Below are 22156 nucleotides of genomic sequence, written 5' to 3' on the forward strand. Positions count from 1 at the left end.
GATATTCTCAAATATTCTAGAAAAAATCATATACAATTTTCAGGGCATTTCGAGAACTTTTATTTTCGGGGTATATTTTTTATTGCATGGATAATTCAGAAAACAGACGGAAAAAAATACTATTTCGGTTTATTTAATATAAATAACAGAAATTAAAAAATTCTTGTTAACAACTCATTTCGAATAACATGAAACCGGAGAATTTTCGAATAACACTAGGTTACCTCAACGGGGATATGCACATCCCCAACAATAAGAATATCATATTTCTTCTTGACAGTAGGAAGAGGACATTCAAAACCTCCAATAGTAATTGTTGAAAATTTTCCAATAGAATTGATACTGTGGACTTGAGGTTGTTTCCTCGGAAAGTGTACCGTATGCTCATTACCATTAACATGAAAAGTGACTTTGCCTTTGGTGCAATCAATAACAGCCCCTGCAGTATTCAAAAAGGGTTTTCCAAGAATAATAGACATACTATCGTCCTCGGGAATATCAAGAATATCAAAGTCCGTTAAAATAGTAATGTTTGCAACCACAACAGGCACATCCTCACAAATACCGATAGGTATAGCAGTTGATTTATCAGCCATTTACAAAGATATTTCAGTAGGTGTCAACTTACTCAAATCAAGTCTACGATATAAAGAGAGAGGCATAATACTAACACCGACTCCAAGATCACATAAAATAGTTTTAACATAGTTTCTTTTAATGGATAATGGTATAGTTGGTACTCCTGGATCTCCAAGTTTCTTTGGTATTCCACCCTTAAAAGTATAATTAGCAAGCATGGTGGAAATTTCAGCTTCTGGTATCTTTCTTTTATTAGTAACTATTTCCTTCATATATTTAGCATAAGGATTCATTTTAAGCATATCAGTCAAACGCATACGCAAAAAGATAGGTCTAATCATTTCAGCAAAGCGCTCAAAATCCTCATCATCCTTTTTCTTGGATGGTTTAGGAGGAAAATGCATGGGTTTCTGAACCCATGGTTCTCTTTCTTTACCGTGCTTCCTAGCAACAAAGTCTCTCTTATCATAACATTGATTCTTTGATTATGGGTTATCAAGATCAACAACAGGTTCAATCTCTACATCATTGTCATTACTAGGTTGAGCATCAACATGAACATCATCATTAACATTATCACTAGGTTCATGTTCATTACTAGATTGTGTTTCAGCATCAGAAATAGAAATATCATTAGCATTCTTAGGTGTGTCAATAACAGGTTCACTAGAAGCATGCAAAGTCCTATCTTTTTTTTTCTTCCTTTTAGAAGGACTAGGTGCATCAACATTATTTCTATGAGAGTCTTGCTAAATTCTCTTAGTATGGCCCTCAGGATACAAAGCCTCCTGAGTCATTTTACCACCTCTACTCATAACTCTAACAGCATTATCATTCTTATTATTATTTAATTCATTGAGCAAATCATTCTGAGCTTTAAGTACTTGTTCTACTTGAGTGGTAACCATAGAAGCATGTTTACTAATAAGTTTAAGTTCACCTTTAACATTGGCCATATAATCACTCAAGTGTTCAATCATATAAGCATTATGTTTCAATTGGCTACCAAAATAAGCATTAAAATCTTCTTGCTTAACCATAAAGTTATCAAATTCATCCAAACATTGGCTAGCAAATTTAGCAGGAGGGATTTCAGCTTTATCATATCTATAGAGAGAATTTACCTTTACTACCAGTGTCGGTTTATCGAGACCGTGTGTTTCTTCAATAGGTGATGAATTAAGACCATGTATTTCTTCAATACGTGATAAATTCTTAACATATTAAGCCTTTATACCTTTTTCTTGCATTGATTTCTTTGCCTCTTGCTTTCTTCATGACTGAGAAATAGAATACCCCTTTTCTTCGGAGTTGGCTCGGGAGTTGGTTCAGGAAGTGTCCAATTATTTTCCTTGGTCAACATATTATTCAATAGAATTTCAGCTTGATCAAGTGTTCTTTCCCTGAAAACACAACCAGCACAACTATCCAGGTAATCTCTCGAAGCATCGGTTAGTCCATTATAAAAGATATCAAGTATTTCATTTTTTGTTGAGAGGATGATCAGGCAAAGCATTAAGTAATTGGAGAAGCCTCCCCCAAGTTTGTGGGAGACTCTCTTCTTCAATTTGCACAAAATTATATACCTCCCTTAAAGCAGCTTGTTTCTTATGAGCGAGGAAATATTGTGCAGAGAAGTAATAAATCATATCCTGGGGACTACGCACACAACTAGGATCAAGAGAATTAAACCATATCTTAGCATCACCCTTTAATGAGAACAGAAATAAATTAAGGATATAATAGTAATGAGTTTCCTCATCATTAGTAAACAGGGTAGCTATATCATTTAATTTAGTAAGATGTGCCACAACAGTTTCAGATTCATAGCCATTGAAAGGATCAGATTCAACCAAATTAATTAACTCAGGATCAACTGAGAAATCATAATCCTTATCGGTAATAAAGATAGGTGAAGTAGCATAAGCAGAATCATATTTCATTCTAGCATTCAAAGTCTTTTCTTTCAGCACAGCTAATAATTTCTTAAGATAACTTCTATCATTGCAGGCAAGATACTCTCTAGAAGTTTCTTCATCCATAACATAACTGAGGGAGTCCTGGATTAGGGGGTGTCCGGATGGCCGGACTATACCTTCAGCCGGACTCCTGGACTATGAAGATACAAGATTGAAGACTTCGTCCCGTGTTCGGGAGGGACTTTCCTTGGCGTGGAAGGCAAGCTTGGCGATACAGATATGTGGATCTCCTACCATTGTAACCGACTTTGTGTAACCCTAACCCTCTCCGGTGTCTATATAAACCGGAGGGTTTTAGTCCGTAGGACAACATACAGAACAACAATCATACCATAGGCTAGCTTCTAGGGTTTAGCCTCTCCGATCTCGTGGTAGATCTACTCTTGTACTACCCATATCATCAATATTAATCAAGCAGGACGTAGGGTTTTACCTCCATCAAGAGGGCCCGAACCTGGGTAAAACTTCATGTCCCTTGCCTCATGTTACCATCCAGCCTAGACGCATAGTTCGGGACCCCCTACCCGAGATCCGCCGGTTTTGACACCGACATTGGTGCTTTCATTGAGAGTTCCTCTGTGTCGTCACCGTCAGGCTTGATGGCTCCTACTATCATCGATAGTGATGCAGTCCAGGGTGAAACTTGTCTCCCCGGACAGATCTCTGTCTTCGGCGGCTTTGCACTGCGGGCTAATTTGCTTGGCCATCTGGAGCAAATCGAAAGCTACGCCCCTGGCCATCAAGTCAGGTTTGGAAGTTTAAACTACACGGCTGACATCCGCGGGGACTTGATCTTTGACGGAGTCGAGCCACTGTCGAGCGCGCCGCACTGTCACGATGGGCATGATCTAGCTCTGCCGCCGAACAGTGCCCTGGAGGCCGCACCCGCATCGTCTTCGACCCTAAATTCGGAGCCAACTGCGCCGATCGAGGATGGGTGGTTGGACGCCGCCTCGGGGGCTGCGATCGCAACGACGATCGAGCCGAACACTAGCCCCGCACTCCGCGAGACTCATGACTCCAAGGAGCCGGACTCCTCCCCAGACTCCGAACCTTCCGCGCCCCTGCCGATCGAATCCGATTGGGCGCCGATCATGGAGTTTACCGCCGCGGACATCTTTCAGCACTCGCCCTTCGGCGATATTATGAAATCACTAAAGTCTCTCTCTTTGTCAAGAGAGCCCTGCCCGAATCATGGCCCGCAGGATTGGGATGCGGAAGATGAAGAAATTCGATGCCCACCCACCACCCACTTTGTAGCCACTGTCAACGATTTAACCGACATGCTCGACTTCGACTCTGAAAACATCGACGGTATGGACGATGATGCGGGAGGCGAAGAAGAACCACCGCCCACAGGGCGCTGGATGCCCACCTCATCATATGACGTATACATGGTGGACGCACCAAAAGATGACGACGAGGAGTGGAAGGATGCACCGAAGGCTTGTTCCCTCAAGAAGCAGTCAAAGCGGCGACACAAGCGTCGCCCCAAATCCCGCCTCGATAGAAATAACGATCACACAGACCCAGTGCTAGAGCAGGGCGAACCGCTGCCGGACAACGACAATCCAGATAATCAAACCGAACAAACAAATTCTATCAAGGATAATAGTCCGGACGACATAACGCCGGACAGGCACCCGGAGCAGCAAAATGCCCGTAAAAGGCTTGTTGCCACCGCGAGGAGTCTTAAAAAGCAGAAGCAAAGGCTCAAGGCTGCGCAAGACACACTCCAAATCAGATGGAGTAAAATACTCAACACAGAAGTGAGGTACGGCGACAATCGCCCCTCCAAGAGCTACCCAAAGCGGAAGCTGCTACCTGAATTCGATGAGGAGGCCTCAGACCCCCCACAACCAAATATGAAAGCAGCCACCTGGCTGGATAGACGACCCCTCTGCCAACACAGAGCGGCATACAACGCCACTCACAATACAACACGCGACCCATGCGAGGGCTCGCACCCAAAGGACGGCGCAACAAGATCCATCTATGGACCACGCAAGCGCGCCCCAGCATACAATGCAACACAACAAACATCCGAACAACGTGGTACACCCAGCTACAGGGGTGCCGCACACCCCCTATGTTTCACCGATGAGGTGCTGGACCATGAATTTCCAGAGGGATTCAAACCCGTAAACATAGAGACATACGACGGAACAACAGACCCTGGGGTCTGGATTGAGGACTACATCCTTCATATCATGGCTCGAGGAGATGATCTCCACGCCATCAAGTACTTACCCCTCAAGCTCAAAGGGCCAGCTCGTCACTGGCTTAAAGGACTCCCCGAAAGCTCCATTGGAAGTTGGGAAGAGCTTGAAGACGCCTTTCGGGCAAATTTTCAAGGGACTTATGTCCGACCTCCGGATGCGGACGATTTGAGTCATATAACTCAATATCCCGGAGAGTTAGCCCGAAAGCTTTGGAACAGGTTTCTTACTAAAAAGAACCAGGTTGTCGACTGTCCGGACGCCGAAGCCTTGGCAGCTTTTAAGCATAGCGTCCGTGACGAATGGCTCGCCAGACACCTCGGCCAAAATAAGCCGAGAACGATGGCCGCATTAACAAACCTCATGACCCGCTTTTGCGCGGGTGAGGACAGCTCGCTAGCCAGATGCAGCACTAGTGACCCCACTACACCTGAAGTTAGAGATGGAAACGGGAAATCACGGCGCAACAGCAATAACAAACGCCGAAATAAAGAAGATAGCACGAAGGGCATGACAGTAAACGCCGGATTCAAAAGCTCTCGGCCAGGTCAGCAAAAGCCGCCCTCTAAAGGCACCAGGCATGAACTGTCCAGCCTCAACAAAATTCTGGACCAAGTATGTCAGATACATAGTACCCCTGGTAAACCTGCTAATCATACCCACACAGAATGTTGGGTATTCAAGAAGTCCGACAAGCTCAACGCCGTACACAAGGGGGAGGATACACCAAGTGAAGACGAGGACGAGCCTCCCAAGCAAGACACTGGGGAACAAAAGAAATTTCCATCGGAAGTCAAAACAGTAAACGTGTTACACGTGATCAAGGGAAAAAACAACATGGCACTCCCAGGAAAATATACCCAAGTGCCTGTCACCGCGAAGTCCTGCCACTGGTCGTCTCAACCGATCACTTTCGACCATCGCGATTACTCAGCAAGTATCCGACGCGCAGGATGGGCTGCCCTGGTATTAGACCCAGTAATTGGCGGATATTACTTCACACGAGTCTTGATGGACGGTGGCAGCAATCTAAACCTAATATATCAGGATACAATCCGTGGGATGGGGTTAGACCCAACAAAAATTCGCCATAGCAATACTACCTTTAAAGGAGTAACGCCAGGCCCAGGGGCTCGTTGTACGGGCTCCCTCCTACTACAAGTTATATTCGGCTCCCCCGATAACTTCCGTCGCGAGCATTTAACCTTCCACATCGCTCCGTTCCCAAGTGGCTATCAAGCACTGCTCGGACGCGAAGCTTTTGCTCGCTTTAATGCAATACCACACTACGCCTCCCTCACACTCAAGATGCCCGGTCCACGTGGCATCATTTCAGTGAACGGAAATATCAAGCGATCCCTGCGCGCCGAAGAGAGTGCGGCTGCCTTGGCAGCCGCACACTAAAGGCGCCCGGTCCAGCGAAAGCATCCAACAGGTCGTCAAGACCTCAGACACAACTAATCAAGTCCGGTGCCGCTATTTATACCGAATAAATGGTCACACCCCTATTTGTCAATACAGGGGCTCAACGCGCGCAGACAAGTGGCAATTTTTTCTCATCTTGAATTATACATGGTTTCTTTAAAAACTATCTTTTTGCACGACAACTTTTTCACCTAAATTCCTCTCTTTTACAGACGATCATCGTGCTACACCCGTCCAGGATATGGCATAACGGAGACACATGCGCAGACGTGCAGCAGGGACCCGCTCCAAGGATTCTTTTTAGATTAAGACCCTGCGTAAACCTTTTTTACTGTCTCTTGTTGATACATATCCACCGTTGAGAAGGATGCTGACGTCTTGGCATGTGGCCACGCCAGAACAATGCATGTACCTGGACACAAGGGGCTTCTTACAAAGGCCATTATTTAGGCCCGGTTTATACCACAAAGACCGAATACCTTAGGGAGTGTTCGGCGTCGCGAGTTTGGCCCTATATGCATCAGCTCCGAATCATTGTCTTTGGTCAAATGTTGGGTTTGCCCGGCTCCTGTGTTTTGGTGCCTTACGTTCTGCTTTACCGGCTAAGGTAGCACCAGGAGAACTACTGCGATTATGCCCTGGTTCATCCGTACGAGCACCTCAGTAGAGAAAGCCGAAAACTGACTGTCATGATATAGCGTGAGACTGGTCAACCACTCGATGACCTGTTGGATTGTTAGAATTCCTCCGCCTTAACGAAGGGCCGTTTTCCGGCCAGGCATGTACGCACCCCGGGATCGGGAGAGTGCGGAGCCACCAGGGGCTATCTAGTAGCCCCACTGTCAAACTCCTATGGCTAAGTGAAAGTGCTAAAGCATTATAGTCCGGTTGCCTCGCTCGCTGCGCTATCACTTCCTTAATAGGACCAAGACGTTGGATTAAGTGTGAACGCGTGTTTTTTGCGAGCACCTACGCATTATATGCGTGGGGGTTGAAGCCGACGGCTGAAATCTTTCAGGTTATACACATGTATAAATAAACGGCCGCCCAGGTGGCATCATATTACTTTCAGGCAAAAGTATAAACATAGCCTTATAAAAATTTATAAAAGCATTTCGCTTACAATGAGATTACATATCACTCAAACATAATATTTTTTGAGCACTGGGTCTCTATCAAACGAGCACCCTCAAGAACTTCTTCAAAGTAGTGCTCAGCAGCCATTCGGCCTATGGCCGAATCCCGCGCTGCAACAGTGGTAGCATCCATCTCCGCCCAGCATGCTTTAACACGGGTAAAGGCCATCCGTGAGCCCTCTATGCACGCCAACCTCTTCATCGCATTAATGCGCGGCACCATGTCAAGGAACTGCTGCACCAAGCTGAAATAGCTGTTCGGTTTTGGCCTTTCCGGCCATAGCTAATCCACAACAGACCTCATGACAAGTCCGGACAACCTATTCAGTTCGGCCCATTCGGCTAATTGGTCAGTCAATGAAAGCGGACGCTCGGGAGAATGGAATTGTGTCCAAAACAGCTGGTCCACTTCACGGGCCGTCTGACCCTGGAAGTACATGGCCGCATCGGCAGCGCTCGCCGCCAAATCCATATACACATCCTCCGAACTCCACAGCCGATCCAGAGGGGCATATCGTGGATCTCCGAACTTCCTCTGCAACATAAAGGATTTCCCAGCTACAATATCCCCGGCTTCCCGCAGCTCCTCCTTCTTCGCCCTCATAGCAGAGCGGATGTCTTTTCTCGTCGCATCAGCCTTCTCAAGGTCCGATGCCTTCGCTAGGTTTTCCTTTTCAAGAACCCGACAACGGTCGGCGGCGGCTTTTAATTCTATGGCCATCTTGGCCATCTTATCTCGGCTCTCGCCAGTTGCGGCCTTCTCGGCTTTCAACTCTTTGGCCGCCTTCAAAGCAGCCGCATTACCAAACCTCGCTTGTTCCTTGGCTCGGGCAAGTTCTGCCTGCAAGGCTTCAACAGTGGCAGCTCCATCTGCAGTCACAACATATTAAAGATACTGGCATCATGCTGCTCTTACTATGTGGTGTTTACCAGATAATGACACTTACCCTGTGCCTCGTCAAGCCTTTTGTTAACAAGCTCGATGTTGGCGTCTGCCGCATCCAACTGCCGTTTTAAATGGGCAAACTCGCTAGTCCGGCTAGCCACTGGAGCTTCCATCACCTGCACATAGAGGCAATATGGTTATTACCTGGGAATATGATCCTCTGTTCGTCGTCGTTTCCGATGACAACCAGAGTCTCAGGGGCTACTATCTACACAGGGCACACCTAGCATGTGCAGGACTATCATACATTATTTTACGTACCTCAAAGCCTGTCAGTAGACTCATAAAAGCTTCATGCAATCCGCTTTCGGTGGACGAGATTATCTCCATCACCGTATTCATCAGCATATGGTGTTCATCTGAGATGGCCGCTCGCCCCACCAACTCCCTCAGAACATCCGATCGCACACCAGACGGTGCCGGACTCTTTTGTCTGCTCTCTTCCGGAGTCGGACACTGCGAGCTTCGGGGGTCAATGGGATTATCTTCTGGCCTCACCGGACTCGGAGAGGCCCTCTGCGACGACACTTCGGGGTCGCCGCTTTCGGAGCGGAGGAGTGCGGAGGAGGCGTTTCGCTCTCCATCATCTCTGGAAGAAGATCGCGTGAAGACGAGCTCATTTGAGAGGGGCTAAGGCCCAAACTGCAAAGATATATGCGGTGGTTATTTTCTCAGAAGAAAAAGATGGCATACCTTTACTATTAGTGTATTTCGGGTCACTTACGACTCGCTGGAGAATTGATCCCCCCGCGGACTTTGTGCGGCAAAAGCACCCCCCAAGGTAGGACCCTCTGTGGGAGACTTCTTCTCCCGTTTGGAAGCTTCGGCTTCCGAATCCCCGGGTGCAGTCATTTTCCTCCTTCGGTCGTCTCCCTTCATGGAGATGCTCGCTCCCTCGATTAGAATGGGCAGCGTTGGGGGCCCGCATCTGCCCGTATTATCCTCCCCAGTATCTTCCTTCAAGAGCTCTGGGCAAGGTGCGACCTGGAGCATCTTTTCCAATACCGGATTGTCCAAACCCTCAGGGAGGGGGGCCGAACACCGAATCAACTTCGCCTTTGTTAGACAGTCCTGGTCAAAAAGCGAATTCTCAGAAATAACTTCGTAACAAATGAGAGATAGTATGTTCGGCCGGAAGATTCCTTACCTGTTCGGCGGCGTGGTTACTGCTCAGGCCCACGTCCTCGGTGATTTCCAGACACTCTACCTGAGGTCCGAAGAATGACTTGTACATCTCCTCGTGCATCAGGCCGAGGAAATTTTGAATGACACGCGGTCCCTCGGGATTGAACTCCCACAAGAGAAGGGGCCGGCGTTTGCAAGGCTGGACTTGACGAACCAGCATAACTTGTATTACTGCAACCAAACTAAAATCTCCATTGAAGAGATCTCGAATGCGGCTTTGCTGTATAGGCACGTCCTTGGCTGGACCCCAGCTCAGACCTCTGCTGGTCCATGACATCAGTTGTGGGGGAGGGCCCGAGCGGAAAACAGGGGCGGCCGCCCACTTGGCCCTTCTAGGAGCCGTGATGTAGAACCACTCATGTTGCCACAATTCAGACACCTCTGGAATGGAACCTTTGGGCCATGGAGCTCCCGTCATCTTGCATATTGAGGCACCTCCGCACACTGCATGTTGCCCCTCGATCATCTTCGGCTTTACTTCAAAGGTCTTGAGCCACAGGCCAAAGTGAGGGGTAACCCGGAGGAAGGCCTCACACATGACAATAAATGTCGTGATATGAAGAAAGGAGTCCGGAGCTAGATCATGGAAATCTAGCCCGTAATAAAACATCAAACCCCTGACGAAAGGATCCAGAGCAAGGCCTAGACCTCGGAGGAAGTGGGGGACGAACACGACGTTCTCGTTGGGTTCGGGGGAGGGGACGGCCTGCCCTCGGGCAGGCAGCCGATGCGAAACCTCGACGGTCAGATATCTCACCTCCCTCAACTTTTTGATGTCTTCTTCCGTGACGGAGGAAGGCATCCATCGGCCTTGGAGGCTATATCCGGACATGATTGAAGGTTCGGAGCACCTGACCTGAACTTTGGGTGTTTGAGCTTGAGGTGGGGGAAGGATTCGATTGAGCACGGGAGGGAAAAAATAAAAGCCTTGTCCCTTTATAAAGAGGGTGAATATCAAACGTCCTCTCCGTGGCTGTTTGGACTTGCCTATAGTCTAGGAGTCCTAGAAGCAGTTGGGTTACCCACGCCCGTATCGATGAGAATCCCGGAATAAGGGGACACGATCTTTGCTTTAACAAGACGTGCCAAGGAAACCGCCTCGCATGACACGCTGAGGTGGGATAATAAAACGATTCGAATAAAGGCTTGGCCGTGGTGTTGTCATGCTACGGAATACGTCAGCAGATTAGATTGGTGTGAACATTATTCTCTCTATGGCAATATGTGGAAATTTATTTTGCAGAGCCGGACACTATCTTTGTGTTCAAAATCTTCTATGAAGTACTTGGAGGAGGAACCCGCCTTGCAATGCCGAAGACAATCTGCGCGCCGAACTCGTCGTCATTGAAGCCTGGTTCAGGGGCTACTGAGGGAGTCCTGGATTAGGGGGTGTCCGAATGGCCGGACTATACCTTCAGCCGGACTCCTGGACTATGAAGATACAAGATTGAAGACTTCGTCCCGTGTCCGGGAGGGACTTTCCTTGGCGTGGAAGGCAAGCTTGGCGATACGAATATGTGGATCTCCTACCATTGTAACCGACTTTGTGTAACCCTAACCCTCTCCGGTGTCTATATAAACCGGAGGGTTTTAGTCCGTAGGACAACATACAGAATAACAATCATACCATAGGCTAGCTTCTAGGGTTTAGCCTCTCCGATCTCGTGGTAGATCTACTCTTGTACTACCCATATCATCACTATTAATCAAGCAGGATGTAGGGTTTTACCTCCATCAAGAGGGCCTGAACCTGGGTAAAACTTCGTGCCCCTTGCCTCCTGTTACCATCCAGCCTAGACGCACAGTTCGGGACCCCCTACCCGAGATCCGCCGGTTTTGACACCGACAATAACCCTCAGGAACAATAGGAAATTCATATCTAGGGGGTGAATCTTCATCATCACTTTCATCAATATTATCAGTTTCAATAATTTCATTCTCTCTAGCCTTAGCAAGTTGTTCATCAAGAAATTCACCAAGTGGCACAGTAGTATCAAGCATAGAAGTAGTTTCATCATAAATATCATGCATAGCAGAAGTGGCATCATCAATAACATGCGACATATCAGAATTAATAGCAGAAGCAGGTTTATGTGTCGCAAGCTTACTCAAAACAGAAGGCAAATCAAGTGCAGAGCTAGATGGCAGTTCCTTACCTCCCCTTGTAGTTGAGGGAAAAAATCTTGGTTCTTTGATCTTTCAAGTTCTTCATAATGATAAGCAGATATAAATCCCAAGTGACTCAAAGAATAGAGCTATGCTCCCCGGCAAAGGCGCCAGAAAATGTTCTTGATAACCGACAAGTATAGGGGATCACAACAGTTTTCGAGGGTAGAGTATTCAACCCAAATTTATTGATTCGACACAAGGGGAGCCAAAGAATATTCTCAAGTATTAGCAGCTGAGTTGTCAATTCAACCGCACCTGGAAACTTAATATCTGCAGCAAGGTATTTAGTAGAAAAGTAATATGATAGTAGTGGTAACAGTGGCAAAGGGTAACGGTAGCAAAAGTAATATTTTTGGGTTTTATAGTGATTGTAACAGTAGCAACGGAAAAGTAAATAAGCGAAGAACAATATATGGAAAGCTCGTAGGCATTGGATCGGTGATGGAGAATTATGCCGGATGCGATCAATCATGTAACAGTCATAACATAGGGTGACACAGAACTAGCTCCAGTTCATCAATGTAATCTAGGCATGTATTCCGAATATAGTCATACGTGCTTATGGAAAAGAACTTGCATGACATCTTTTGTCCTACCCTCCCGTGGCAGCGGGGTCCTATTGGAAACTAAGGGATATTAAGGCCTCCTTTTAATAGAGTACCAAGCCAAATCATTAACACATAGTGAATACATGAACTCCTCAAACTATGGTCATCACCGGTAAGTATCCCGGTTATTGTCACTTCGGGGTTAACAGATCATAACACATAATAGGTGACTATAGACTGGTAAGATAGGATCAAGAACTCTCATATATTGATGAAAAAATAATAGGTTCAGATCTGAAATCATGGGACTCGGGCCCTAGTGACAAGCATTAAGCATAGCAAAGTCATAGCAACATCAATCTCAGAACATAGTGGATACTAGGGATCAAACCCTAACAAAACTAACTCGATTACATGATAAATCTTATCCAAACCATCACTGTCCAGCAAGCCTACGATGGAATTACTCACACACGGCGGTGAGCATCATGAAATTGGCGATGGAGGAAGGTTGATGATGACGATGGCGACGGATTCCCTTCTCCGGAGCCCCGAACGGACTCCAGATCAGCCCTCCCAAGAGAGTTTAGGGCTTGGCGGCGGCTCTGTATCGTAAAACACGATGAATCCTTCTCTCTGATTTTTTTCTCCCCGAAAGTGAATATATGGAATCAGGGTTGAAGTCGGTGGAGCGTCAGGGGGGCCACGAGGCAGGGGGTAGGGCGCGCCCCCACCCTCGTGGACAGGTGGTGGGCCCCTGACGTGGATCTTTCTTCCAGTATTTTTTATATATTCCAAAATAATTCTCCGTTGATTTTCAGGTCATTCCAAGAACTTTTATTTCTGCACAAAAATAACACCATGTCAATTCTGCTTAAAACAGCATCAGTCCGGGTTAGTTCCATTCAAATCATGCAAGTTAGAGTCCAAATCAAGGGCAAAAGTGTTTGGAAAAGTAGATATGACGAAGACGTATCATTCAGCGTCGTGAGTTTGGCCTTATATGCATCAGCTCCGGATCATGTCTTGGGTCAATAGTTGGGTTGCCCGGCTCCTGTGCTTGCTATCCTACGTTCCGCTCTATCGGCTAGGGTAGTAAAGGGAGAACTACTGCGATTGTGCTTTCGGTTTACCCGGTTAAGCATCTTAGTAGAGAAAGCCGAAAACTGACTGTCATGATGTGGCGAGAGCTGGTCAACCACTCGATGACTTATCGCAATCTTTCGCGAGTCCCTCCGTGTCACACGAAGGACCTCTTTCCGGTCAAATATGTAAACGCATCACATGAATAAGCTGCATACATACCAGGGGCTATGTTGTAGACCCACCATAAAACTCCGCTGGCTAAGTGAAAGTCTTAACGCCCTATAGTTTGGTTGCCTGGTTCGCCGCATTGACACCTCCTTCATGGACCAAGACGTTGGGTCAAGAGTGATCAGATGCTTTTTCGAACACCCCCGTACTTCCTACGAGGGGGCTGAAGCCGACGACTGGAAAACTTTCTGATCATATACAAACGGCCGCACAGGAGGAACAAAAGCCTTTAGGAAAAATAAAAATATAGACTGATCATAACAATTGTCTTTTACAATTCGTAAAGAGTTCACTCGAATATTATGCATATAAACATTGACCCTCTATCAAGCGGGTAGCCTCTAAGACATCTTCAAAGTAATGCTCTAGTGCATGATGGTCCTTGCCCTTGGGTGGACCCTGCGCTGCAACTTCGGCGGCCTTCATCTTCCCCCAGTATGTCTTGACTCGGGCAAAGGCCATCCGTGCACCTTCAATGAATGCTGACCGCTTCACGACATCGATACATGGCACTGCATCAGCAAGCCGCCGCACCAAGCCGAAATAGCTATTCGGAATCAGCTCAGTCAGCCACAGCTGAAGTATGACGTTCTTCATGGCAGCGTCGGACATCCTGTGAAGATCGGCCCATTGGGACATCTGTTCATTCAGCAGCAGAGGGCATTTTGAGGCGCCGAACTGTGACCAGAAAAGCTTCTCCATTGCATATCCCTCTTGCGCTTGGTAAAATTGCGCCGCATCGGATGAACTCTTCGGCAAGTCCAAAAACACGTTGATACGTCTCTGTCATATCTACCTTTCCAAACACTTTTGCCCTTGTTTTGGACTCTAACTTGCATGATTTGAATGGAACTAATCCGGACTGACGTTGTTTTCAGCAGAATTGCCATGGTGTTATTTTTGTGCAGAAATAAAAGTTCTCGGAATGACCTGAAAATCAACGGAGAATTATTTTGGAATATATAAAAAAATACTGGAAGAAAGATCCATGTCAGGGGGGCCACACCCTGTCCACGAGGGTGGGGGTGCGCCCCCTACCTCGTGGGCCCCCTGATGCTCCACCAACCTCAACCTTGACTCCATATATTCACTTTCGGGGAGAAGAAAAATTGGAGAGAAGGAATCATCGCGTTTTACGATATGGAGCCGCCGCCAAGCCCTAAACTCTCTTGGGAGGGCTGATCTGGAGTCCGTTTGGGGCTCCGGAGAGGGGAATCCGTCGCCATCGTCATCATCAACCTTCCACCATCACCAATTTCATGATGCTCACCGCCGTGCGTGAGTAATTCCATCATAGGCTTGCTGGACGGTGATTGGTTGGATGAGATTTATCATGTAACCGAGTTAGTTTTGTTAGGGTTTGATCCCTAGTATCCACTATGTTCTGACATTGATGTTGCTATGACTTTGCTATGCTTAATGCTTGTCACTAGGGCCCGAGTGCCATGATTTCAGATATGAACCTATTATGTTTTCATCAATATATGAGAGTTCTTGATCCTATCTTGCAAGTCTATAGGCACCTATTACGTGTTATGATCCGTTAACCCTGAAGTGACAATAATCGGGATACTTACCGGTGATGACCGTAGTTTGAGGAGTTCATGTATTCACTATGTGTTAATGCTTTGGTCCGGTACTCTATTAAAAGGAGGCCTTAATATCCCTTGGTTTCCAAGAGGACCCCACTGCCACGGGAGGGTAGGACAAAAGATGTCATGCAAGTTCTTTTCCATAAGCACGTATGACTATATTCGGAATACATGCCTACATTACATTGATGAACTGGAGCTAGTTCTGTGTCACTCTAGGTTATGACTGTTACATGATCGATCGCATCCGGCATAATTCTCCATCACCGATCCAATGCCTACGAGCTTTTCCTATATTGTTCTTCGCTTATTTACTTTTCCGTTGCTACTGTTACAATCACTACAAAACCCAAGAATATTACTTTTGCTACCGTTACCTTTTGCCACCGTTACCACTACTATCATATTACTTTGCTACTGAATACCTTTCTGTAGATATTAAGTTTCTAGGTGTGGCTGAATTGACAACTCAGCTGCTAATACTTGAGAATATTCTTTGGCTCCCCTTGTGTCGAATCAATAAATTTGGGTTGAATACTCTACCCTCAAAAACTGTTGCGATCCCCTATACTTGTGGGTTATCCCACGTCTGGAGAACTCCACACTTTGTTAAGCTGAGCATAATTTGGATCGCCGAACTTCGTCTGTAATAAAAATGGCTTACCATCCGCAATCTTGCCGGCTTGCCGGATCTCCTCACGGGCCGCTCTAGATTCGGACCGCGCTTCTTTCGCCTCTCGCAAGGCCTTGTCTAGCCCAGCCGCTTTGGCTTTATTCTCCTCCTCCAGGAATTCATAGCGGCTCGTAGCATTTTTCAGTTCGAGCGCCATTGAGGATATTTTCTCCTCGTCTTGATGTCGAGCAGCTTGTTCAGCCTTTAACTTGGCCGATGCCTTTTCGGCAGCCACATTACTAGACCAGGCCTGCTCCTTGGCCTGGGCCAGCTCCGCCCGAAGATCCTCAACAGCAGCAGCACCATCTGCAGCCATACACATTCTAGTATGCAACTTTCAGCGTCACGCTTATATTACAAATACGTATATGTAAGGATTGCTCCGAATACATACCTTGCGACTCTTCAAGACGCCTATTGATAAGCGCGATATTAGCATCTGCCTCATCAATCTTGTGTTGCAAATTCACAATCTCTACAGTCCAGACAGTTTCCAGGGAGGTTACAGCGTGTGTTCCAATTAATCAAATTACTTCCTGGGCATATCTTTTGATCCTCTGATCGCCTCCCTCGGGAAGCCAATCAGAGTCTTAGGGGCTACTCTCTATACACAGGTGTATTCTTGAATAAAACACAATCGAACAGATTACGGTACAAACCTCGAAGCCTCTTAGCAGGCTCACGAAGGCCTCATTCAATCTGCTTTTCGGGCCAGGACCTTTTCGACCACCGTGCCCATCAAGGTACGATGTTCCTTTGAGACGGACGCCTGTCGCAGCATGTTCGTCAATATATCCGACGCCTCTCAGTCTCCGGAGGCTGCCGTAGGAGTACGGCCTCCCGTTGAAGGAATCCGTTTATTCATATTCGGCTGTAGACCGGAATGTTCGGGGCCTTTATTGTTGGTTCCCGGACCCTGGGCCACCTAAGTATAACCTTCGGGTTGTGTCTTCATCATCCCTCGCACCGCTTGATCGGGAGAGACCCTCCGCACGACACCTCGAAGTCGTCCACCTGTTGGGCGAGGAGACTGGTGGAGGCGTCTCTCTTTCCATCATCTCCGAAAGAAGATCCCCCGAGGAAGAGGATTGTTGAAGAAGACTGCGTGCCGAACTGCAAAAAAAACATATATTCTAGACGTTATAAGAAAGGGACAGGACATGTTTAAAACACCCTTGTTCACTTACAATTTGACCTAAGGCTTGTCCTTGTCTTGGGACTGCGCGATGATGTTGTCCTCCAAGCCCGAGCCACCCGACGAAGGCATCTTGCCTCGCTTAAGAGCCTTTTCCTCCCAATCTTCGAAGGCGGCCATTTTCTTCCCATGGAGGGAAGAGACGTTGACTTCCCCTTTATTTTTGTCTTCGGACGATGGAATATTGATTCATCCGGACGCGATGTCTGGTGCATCTTTGGGATGGGGGCCATCTTTGGTCCTCTCTGCCTTGCCCTCCTTCACAGGCATCTGGTATGGTGCCGGGGCTAGCATCCTTGTTAATACAGGATCCGCTGAACCCTCGGGAAGAGGGGCCGGACACCTAATCAACTCTGCTTTCTTTATCCAGCCTTGGAAGGAGATAGTTTGCTCAGTAAAGTATTATGGCATACTTAAAAGGGGGGGAGGTGTTCGGAAGTCAAGTGCTTACCGGGGTATCCGGACGGTTACAGTCGAGGCTTATGTCCTCAGTAGTGTTCGGCCAACATTTTGGTTTTCTGAAAACAACTACCACATCCCTTTGTGGTAATGCCGAAGAAGTGTTGGAGGGTTCGTGGTCCTGCTGGATTGAACTCCCACATACGGAGAGGCCTACGCTGGCATGGAAGGATTCGGCGAATCAGCATTACTTGAATCACGCTGACCAGATCGATGTCCCTCTCGAGGAGGGTTCGGATGCGGCTTTGTAGAGTTCGCACTTCATCAACTGATCCCCAATCCAGCCCCTTGTTGGCCCACGATGCAAGTTGTTACGGTGGGCTAGGGCGAAACGTGGGTGCAGCTACCCACTTGGTGCTGCGGGGTTCCGTAACGTAAAACCACTTTCGCTGCCATTGATGGAAGTTTCAGTAAAAGAGCCTTTTGGCCAAGGAGTGTTGGTGAGCAGGCTGACTACAGCACCGCCGCACTCCTCCTGTTCCCCGTCGACTACCTTTGGTTTCACACTGAAGGTCTTGAGCCATAAGCCGAAGTGTGGGGGGATTTGGAGGCCTCGCACGTAATGATGAACGCCGAGACATGGAGGAAAGACTCCGGGGCTAGATCGTGAAAATCTAGTCCATAATAGAACATTAGCTCCCAGACAAAGGGGTGAAGAGCGAGCCCTAGCCCTCGAAGGAAGTGTGAGATGAACACGACCCTCTCGCTGGATCTGGTGGTCGTGATAACCTACCCTTGAGCAAGAAGCCTGTGGTGAATTTCCGCGATCAGGTACCTGGCCGCTCGAAGCTTCGCAATATCCTCCTCTATAACGGAGGAAGACACCCATCGGCCTTGAGGGCTGGGTCCGGACATAATGGGGAAGCTCGGAGCAATGAAGTCGAAACCTTGGGTGCTAGAGCTCGAGGTTGGAAAGGCTGAGGAGAAGTTCGGCGTCAAAAAGGACAGCCCTTGGTTCCTTTATATAAAGGCAGCGGGGATTAAACGCCTCCTCCTGAGCCTGAAAGCTTGCCTATTCCTAGGGAATCTTTCCAACAGAACGGTTGGGTTACCCGCGCTCGTATTAATGAGAATCCCGTAATGAGGGGATACGATCTCTGCTTCGACAGAACGTGGCAATAGTAACCGCGCCTCGAAACATGGAACGGCGGGACAGGAAACGGTTCAAAAAACCGAGCGAGCGTGATGTCGCGTTGTACAAAGTTGTCAGCAGATTGGACTCCTGGAATATTATATTCTCTCTGCGGTTGTGTGTGGTGTATGTGTTACACGTCCGGACATGTGGATACATCCGAAGACTATTTTGGAGTTCGGAAGAAGGAACCCGCCTTACAATGCCGAAGATAGGCCTACGCGCCGGATACCTTGTCATTGAAGTCGGGTTCAAGGGCTACTGAGGGAGTCCTGGACTAAGGGGTCCTCGGGCATCCGGCCTGTTAGCCATGGGCCGGACTGATGGGATGTGAAGATACGGAGATCGAAGGCTACACCCGTGTCCGGATAGGACTCTCCTTGACGTGGAAGGCAAGCTTGGTGACTAAATATGTAGATTCCTTTCTTTGTAACCGACCTTGTGTAACCCTAGATCCTCCCGATGTCTATATAAACCGGAGGACTTAGTCCGGAAGATAGACATTATCATAGCCATACAAGCTAGACCTCTAGGGTTTAACCATTACGATCTCGTGGTAGATCAACTCTTTTAATATTCATATTCATCAAGATCAATCAAGCAGGACATAGGGTATTACCTCCATAGAGAGGGCCTGAACCTGGATAAAACATTGTGTCCCCTTCTCTTGTTACCATCGACCTTAGACGCACAGTTTGGGACCCCCTACCCGAGATCCGCCGATTTTGACACCGACATGCATCTCTAGTCCCGGTCCGTGCCCCGAACCGGGACTAAAGGTGTTGGTGGGGCCACAACCTGACACTAGCCTGCCATCGCCTCTTTAGTCCCGGTTCGTGGCACGAACCGATACTAAAGGTTCACCACGAACCGGGACTAATGAGCACCGCCCGCCTAGCCGTTGGAACCGGCACTAATGGTCACATTAGTGCCGGTTCAATTACAAACCGGGACTAATGAGTTGAACATTAGGCCCTTTTTCTACTAGTGAAGGTCCGCAAAGCTGCATATCAGCGATGGAGCCGCGTCGAGCTCGGGTGTGAAGGTGATCAGTCATTTTTTTCTTTTGGTGGTTGCGGTGGTGGTGCCAGAGACAGGTGACGGGCATTGGTGGCAAGCTCAGAGCTTTTTCGGTCTTGTTCGTAGTTTTCCTTCTTGGCTGGTGTTCCTTTGTGCAAAGACTAGTGTTCTGCTATTTGTTCAGTTTTGTCAGGTCGGTATCTACGTGGCTTGTACAATGTTCCTTATGATACAAATGAGACGTGTTACCATGAAAAAAAAAGTACTGCAGTAGTAGTGTGTGGCTATAGTGTGGTATAGCTTGTTGTGCGTTCGTCTGAAATTGCATGAGACGAGATAGCTTGGGTGGGGCTCGACTAATGCTTGAGCACGTCGGGGACGTCGATGGGGTACCGATGGACGCAGGTGGCCCAGGGCCCGTCGGCCGCCACGGGCGCCGGGTGTATGCACTCCCAGGCGGCGCTGTTGCACTTGAACCCGGAGCCGATGCCGATCATCCACACGCGGTCGCCCTTGCGCATGCGCCCCTTTGCCTCGATGTAGGCGAGCTCGTACCACAGCGAGCTGCTCGACGTGTTGCCGAACCGGTGCAGCGTCATCCTCGACGCCTCCACCTGCTCGTCCGACAGCCTGAGGCTGCGCTGGAGCTCGTCGATCACCGCGCGCCCGCCCGCGTGGATGCAGAAGTGCTCGAACGCCGTGCGGAAGTCGGGGATGTACGGCTTGATCCTGCTGCTGCTGACCACCTTGCGCGCCACGAAGGACAGCGCGAATAGCAGCTGCTCCGACGCCGGCAGGACCAGGGGCCCCATGGCCGTGATGTTCGCCGTGAGCGCGTCGCCGGCGGTGACCATCAGGTCCTTGGACAGGTTGATCCCGACGTTGCCGCGGTCGTCCTCCTCCTGGTACACGCATCGGTACGCACTGTCCTTGGCACCGGTCAGCGTCCGCACCACGTGCGCGAGCCGAAACCGCGCGTTGCGGCCGCGGGTGGACAGGAGCACAGCGGCGCCGCCCATCCGGAACAGGCAGTTGGGAAGGAGCATGGCGCGCTCCTTGCCCGTGTAGTAGTTTCGCGTGATGGTCTCCGTGGACACAACCAGCGCGTTGGAGCCCCCAGGCGCGACCTGGAGCAGGTTCCTGGCGAGCTCCACGGAGATGAGCCCCGCGCTGCAGCCCATCCCGGCAAGGTGCACGCTGCGCACGTCCTCGCGGAGCTTGTACCGGCTGACGACCATGTCGGCGAAAGACGGCGTCGGGGCGAAGAGGCTGCAGTTGACGACGAGGATGTCGATGTCCTCCCCGGAGACCTTGGTCTTGGCGAGCAGGTCGTCGATGGCGGAGAAGACGACGAGCTCGGCCTCGTCGCGGGAGGACCCGAGATCGCGTTCCGGCGGGATGTAGTGCTGCGCATCGGGGAGGCAGGTCTCCTCCCCGAGACCGGAGCGCTCGAGCAGCCGCACCATGAACCGGAGGCTGCGCTCGTCGACGCACGTGCTGGCGTGCTCCTGGAACGCGGCGAACGGGACGCGGAGGCCAGGGCTGGGGCAGAAGCACGCGTAGTCCACCATGTACACGGCGCGCGGGCGGAGCCTGAGGTAGACGGCGGCCAGCGCGGCCGGGACGAACGCGGCCAGGAACACGTGCACGGGCCGGAGCTCCGCCGCCTTGAGCATGAGGGGCACTGCCACGATGGGGAGCATGCTGCTCACCAGAAGCCGGTACAACCGCTCGTGCTGGACCGAGGAGCTCATGCGGACAGTGCGTCCTGCTCTGTGTCGTCTGTGCTGGAGGTGTGTCGCCTCGCCTCACGGTGGTAAGCAATTGAGCCAATGGACCAGCGGTTGTGCACACAACAAGAATGCATGCATTCCAAACACATGAATGTTGTCGTCGTGCAGTGAACCTCTTGCGCTAGCTGGTTGTTTGCATTGCGAGTAGATCTGGGCACTCCGTGCCAGTGTCTTGCGGCAACCACCCGGCTACGCCTGCCGCCTTGGAAACGAAGGATTTGGAGCGGATATCAAGTTATCGACCAAATCATCTCTCAATATGTGTTTCTTCTATCAAAAAAGGCCAAGGACCATATTTTAAGCAGTACAGCCCCTTAAAATCCCTGCGACCGTGGATCTGCATACCAAATCTATGCCCTGTAGAAGAAAACGCCGGTGATGCCATGTATAACTGTTGGGTTTAATCCCACATCGATTGTGGGAGGGACATAACACGATTTATAAGGATGGGGATGTCCCCTTCTAACAGGCTACGCTTTTGGAGGGAGAGGGCCCGAGGCCTCTTATAAGTCTGTGTTGCTCTCCGGTTGGGCCTGGTGACGCAGGTGGGTCGGAAACGCTGGTGTTAGCGGACCCGAGATTGCGTAACAATTGGTCTCAGAGCCCAGGTGGCTGGAATAAATCTTGGTGAACTCACGGGTGGTCGGTCATGGTTAATGGGCTGGAAATGCTGGTGTGAGCGGGCCCATGTGTGACCGGTTGGGCCTGATGACGCAGGTGGGTCGGAAACGCTGGTGTTAACGGACCCGAGATTGCGTAACAATAGCACCCATGTTCTGGCCCAGTACGACA

The 22156-nt window shown here is 49.0% G+C and overlaps 1 pseudogene; it reads right to left on the minus strand.

Moving 5' to 3' along the window:
• Window positions 1–19810: 19810 nt before the first annotated feature.
• Window positions 19811–21463, minus strand: LOC125538960 (3-ketoacyl-CoA synthase 6 pseudogene; annotated as a pseudogene).
• Between the last annotated feature and the right edge of the window lie 693 nt (window positions 21464–22156).

This window comes from Triticum urartu, chromosome 1A, assembly GCF_056163025.1.
Source record: "Triticum urartu cultivar PI428250 chromosome 1A, HENAU_Tu73, whole genome shotgun sequence".
Taxonomy (NCBI): Eukaryota; Viridiplantae; Streptophyta; class Magnoliopsida; order Poales; family Poaceae; genus Triticum; species Triticum urartu.